We start from the raw sequence: 6,464 nt of genomic DNA on the forward strand, positions 1-6,464 counted from the left end.
ATAGGATAGGATAGAGGATAGGATAGGATAGAGTACAGGATAGTATAGAGGATAAGATAATATAGAGAATAGGATAGGATAGAGGATAGGACAGGATAGAGGATAGGATAGGATAGAGGATAGGATAGTATAGAGAATAGAATAGGATAGAGGATAGGATAGGATTGAGGATAGGATAGGATAGATGATAGGATAGAGGATTGGATATAATAGAGGATACGATACGATAGAGGATAGGATAAGATAGAGGGTAGGATAGAGAATTGGATAAGGATAGAGGATACGATACGATAGAGGATAGGATAGGATAGAGGATGGGATAGGACAGAGGATAGGATAGGATAGAGGATAGAATAGGATAGAGGATAGGATAGGATTGAGGATAGAATAGGATAGAGGATAGGATAGGATAGAGGATAGGATAGAGGATTGGATAGGATTGAGGATATTATGGGATAGAGGATAGGATAGGATAGGATAGGATAGGATAGAGGATAGGATAGGATATATGATACTATAGGATGGAGGATACGATATTATAGAGGATAGTATAGGATAGAGGATAGGATAGGGTAGACGATAGGAGAAGATAGAGGATAGGATAGGGTAGAGGATAGGATAAGATAGAGGATATAATAGAATAGAGTACAGGATAGTATAGAGGACAAGATAATATAGAGAATAGGATAGGATAGAGGATAGGACAGGATAGATGATAGGATAGGATAGAGGATAGGATAGGATAGAGGATATGATAGGCTAGGATAGAGGATAGGATAGGATAGGATAGGATAGGATAGAGGATAGGATAGGATAGAGGATAGGATAGGATAGAGTACAGGATAGTATAGAGGATAAGATAATATAGAGAATAGGATAGGATAGAGGATAGGACAGGATAGAGGATAGGATAGGATAGAGGATAGGATAGTATAGAGAATAGAATAGGATAGAGGATAGGATAGGATTGAGGATAGGATAGGATAGATGATAGGATAGAGGATTGGATATAATAGAGGATACGATACGATAGAGGATAGGATAAGATAGAGGGTAGGATTGAGAATTGGATGGGATAGAGGATACGATACGATAGAGGATAGAATAGGATAGAGGATCGGATAGGACAGAGGATAGGATAGGATAGAGGAGAGAATAGGATAGAGGATAGGATAGGATTGAGGATAGGATAGGATTGATGATAGGATAGAGGATTGGATAGGATATAGGATACGATACGTTAGAGGATAGGATAGGATAGAGGGTAGGATAGGATAGAGGATATGATAGGCTAGGATAGAGGATAGGATAGGATAGGATAGGATAGGATAGGATAGGATAGGATAGGATAGGATAGAGGATAGGATAGGATATATGATACTATAGAATGGAGGATACGATATTAAAGAGGATAGTATAGGATAGAGGATAGGACAGGATAGAGGATAGGATAGGATAGAGGGTAGGATAGAGAATTGGATGGGATACAGGATACGATACGATAGAGGATAGGATAGGATAGAGGGTAGGGTAGAGAATTGTATAAGTATAGAGGATAGGATAGGATTGAGGATAGGATAGGATAGAGGATGGGATAGGTTTGAGGATAGCATAGGATTGAGGATAGGATAGGATATATGATACTATAGGATGGAGGATACGATATTGTAGAGGATAGTATAGGATAGAGGATAGGATAGGGTAGAGGATAGGATAAGATAGAGGATAGGATAGAATAGAGTACAGGATAGTATAGAGGATAAAATAATATAGAGAAGAGGATAGGATAGAGGATAGAATAGGATAGAGGATAGGATAGGATTGAGGATAGGATAGGATAGATGATAGGATAGAGGATTGGATAGGATAGAGGATACGATACGATAGAGGATAGGATAGGATAGAGGGTAGGATAGAAAATTGAATAGGATTGAGGATATTATGGGATAGAGGATAGGATAGGATAGGATAGGATAGAGAATAGGATAGGATAGAGGATAGGACAGGATAGAGGATAGGATAGGATAGAGGATAGGATAGGATAGAAGATAGGATAGTATAGAGAATAGAATAGGATAGAGAATTGAATACGATTGAGGATATTATGGGATAGAGGATAGGATAGAGAATAGGATAGGATAGAGGATAGGACAGGATAGAGGATAGGATAGGATAGAGGATAGGATAGGATAGAGGATAGAATAGGATAGAGGATAGCATAGGATTGAGGATAGGATAGGATAGAGAGCAGGATAGCATAGAGGATAGGATAGGATAGAGGATAGGATAGAGGATTGGATAGGATTGAGGATATTATGGGATAGAGGATAGGATAGGATAGGATAGGATAGAGGATAGGATAGGATACAGGATAGGATAGGATATATGATACTATAGGATGGAGGATACGATATTGTAGAGGATAGTATAGGATAGAGGATAGGATAGGGTAGAGGATAGGATAAGATAGAGGATAGGATAGAATAGAGTACAGGATAGTATAGAGGACAAAATAATATAGAGAAGAGGATAGGATAGAGGATAGGACAGGATAGAGGATAGGATAGGATAGAGGATAGAATAGGATAGAGGATAGGATAGGATTGAGGATAGGATAGGATAGATGATAGGATAGAGGATTGGATAGGATAGAGGATACGATACGATAGAGGATAGGATAGGATAGAGGGTAGGATAGAAAATTGAATAGGATTGAGGATATTATGGGATAGAGGATAGGATAGGATAGGATAGGATAGAGAATAGGATAGGATAGAGGATAGACAGGATAGAGGATAGGATAGGATGGAGGATAGGATAGGATAGAAGATAGGATAGTATAGAGAATAGAATAGGATAGAGGATAGGATAGGATTGAGGATAGGATAGGATAGATGATAGGATAGAGGATTGGATAGGATAGAGGATACGATACGATAGAGGATATGATAGGGTAGGATAGAGGATAGGATAGGATTGAGGATAGGATAGGATAGAGGATAGGATAGAATTGAGGATAGCATAGGATTGAGGATAGGATAGGATAGAGAGTAGGATAGCATAGAGTATAGGATAGGATAGAGGATAGGATAGAGGATTGGATAGGATTGAGGATATTATGAGATAGAGGATAGGATAGGATAGGATAGGATAGAGGATAGGATAGGATAGAGGATAGGATAGGATAGAGGATAGGATAGGATAGAGGATAGGATAGGATATATGATACTATAGGATGGAGGATACGATATTATAGAGGATAGTACAGGATAGAGGATAGAATAGGGTAGAGGATAGGATAAGATAGAGGATATGATAGAATAGAGTACAGGATAGTATAGAGGATAAGATAATATAGAGAATAGGATAGGATAGAGGATAGGACAGGATAGAGGATAGGATAGGATAGAGGATAGAATAGGATAGAGGATAGGATAGGATTGAGGATAGGATAGGATAGATGATAGGATAGAGGATTGGATAGGATAGAGGATACGATACGATAGAGGATAGGATAGGATAGAGGGTAGGATAGGATAGAGGATAGAATAGGATAGAGGATAGGATAGGATTGAGGATAGGATAGGATAGCGGGTAGGATAGAAAATGAATAGGATTGAGGATATTATGGGATAGAGGATAGGATAGGATAGAGGATACGATACGATAGAGGATAGGATAGGATAGAGGATAGGATAGGATAGGATAGAGGATATGATAGGCTAGGATAGAGGATAAGATAGGATTGAGGATAGGATAGGATAGAGGATAGGATAGGATTGAGGATAGCATAGGATTGAGGATAGGATAGGATAGAGAGTAGGATAGCATAGAGGATAGGATAGGATAGACTATAGGATAGAGGATTGGATAGGATTGAGGATATTATGGGATAGAGGATAGGATAGGATAGGATAGGATAGAGGATAGGATAGGATACAGGATAGGATAGGATAACGACGCCGGTGGGTGCAGTAGCTATGGTCTCCGACTGCGGAACCGCTGAGGATAGGATAGGATATATGATACTATAGGATGGAGGATACGATATTGTAGAGGATAGTATAGGATAGAGGATAGAATAGGGTAGAGGATAGGATAAGATAGAGGATAGGATAGAATAGAGTACAGGATAGTATAGAGGATAAAATAATATAGAGAAGAGGATAGGATAGAGGATAGGACAGGATAGAGGATAGGATAGGATAGAGGATAGAATAGGATAGAGGATAGGATAGGATTGAGGATAGGATAGAGGATTGGATAGGATAGAGGATACGGTACGATAGAGGATTGGATAGGATAGAGGGTAGGATAGAGAATTGGATAAGGATAGAGAATACGATACGATAGAGGATAGGATAGGATAGAGGGTAGGACAGAGAATTGGATAAGGATAGAGAATACGATACGATAGAGGATATGATAGGATAGAGGATGGGATAGGACAGAGGATAGGATAGGATAGAGGATAGAATAGGATAGAGGATAGGATAGGATTGAGGATAGGATCGGATATATGATAGGATAGAGGATTGGATAGGATAGAGGATACGATACGATACAGGATTGGATAGGATAGAGGCTAGGTTAGAGAATTGGATAAGGATAGAGAATACGATACGATAGAGGATAGGATAGGATAGATGATAGGATAGAGGATTGGATAGGATAGAGGATACGATACGATAGAGGATATGATAGGGTAGGATAGAGGATAGGATAGGATTGAGGATAGGATAGGATAGAGGATAGGATAGAATTGAGGATAGCATAGGATTGAGGATAGGATAGGATAGAGAGTAGGATAGCATAGAGTATAGGATAGGATAGAGGATAGGATAGAGGATTGGATAGGATTGAGGATATTATGGGATAGAGGATAGGATAGGATAGGATAGGATAGAGGATATGATAGGATAGAGGATAGGATAGGATATATGATACTATAGGATGGAGGATACGATATTATAGAGGATAGTACAGGATAGAGGATAGAATAGGGTAGAGGATAGGATAAGATAGAGGATATGATAGAATAGAGTACAGGATAGTATAGAGGATAAGATAATATAGAGAATAGGATAGGATACAGGATAGGACAGGATAGAGGATAGGATAGGATAGAGGGTAGGATAGGATAGAGGATAGGATAGGATATAGGATATGATAGGCTAGGATAGAGGATAGGATAGGATTGAGGATAGGATAGGATAGAGGATAGGATAGGTTTGAGGATAGCATAGGATTGAGGATAGGGTAGGATAGAGAAGAGGATAGGATAGAGGATAGGATAGGATATATGATACTATAGGATGGAGGATACGATATTATAGAGGATAGTATAGGATAGAGGATAGGATAGGATAGAGGATAGGATTGGATAGATGATAGGATAGAGGATTGGATAGGATAGAGGATACGATACGATAGAGGATAGGATAGGATAGAGGGTAGGATAGAGAATTGGATAAGGATAGAGGATACGATACGATAGAGGATAGGATAGGATAGAGGATGGGATAGGACAGAGGATAGGATAGGATAGAGGATAGAATAGGATAGAGGATAGGATAGGATTGAGGATAGAATAGGATAGAGGATAGGATAGGATAGAGGATAGGATAGAGGATTGGATAGGATTGAGGATATTATGGGATAGAGGATAGGATAGGATAGGATAGGATAGGATAGAGGATAGGATAGGATATATGATACTATAGGATGGAGGATACGACATTATAGAGGATAGTATAGGATAGAGGATAGGATAGGGTAGACGATAGGAGAAGATAGAGGATAGGATAGGGTAGAGGATAGGATAAGATAGAGGATATAATAGAATAGAGTACAGGATAGTATAGAGGACAAGATAATATAGAGAATAGGATAGGATAGAGGATAGGACAGGATAGATGATAGGATAGGATAGAGGATAGGATAGGATAGAGGATATGATAGGCTAGGATAGAGGATAGGATAGGATAGGATAGGATAGGATAGAGGATAGGATAGGATAGAGGATAGGATAGGATAGAGTACAGGATAGTATAGAGGATAAGATAATATAGAGAATAGGATAGGATAGATGATAGGACAGGATAGAGGATAGGATAGGATAGAGGATAGGATAGTATAGAGAATAGAATAGGATAGAGGATAGGATAGGATTGAGGATAGGATAGGATAGATGATAGGATAGAGGATTGGATATAATAGAGGATACGATACGATAGAGGATAGGATAAGATAGAGGGTAGGATAGAGAATTGGATAAGGATAGAGGATACGATACGATAGAGGATAGGATAGGATAGAGGATGGGATAGGACAGAGGATAGGATAGGATAGAGGATAGAATAGGATAGAGGATAGGATAGGATTGAGGATAGAATAGGATAGAGGATAGGATAGGATAGAGGATAGGATAGAGGATTGGATAGGATTGAGGATATTATGGGATA

The sequence above is a fragment of the Halictus rubicundus genome, unplaced genomic scaffold (genome assembly GCF_050948215.1).
Source record: "Halictus rubicundus isolate RS-2024b unplaced genomic scaffold, iyHalRubi1_principal scaffold0103, whole genome shotgun sequence".
NCBI classification, from domain to species: domain Eukaryota; kingdom Metazoa; phylum Arthropoda; class Insecta; order Hymenoptera; family Halictidae; genus Halictus; species Halictus rubicundus.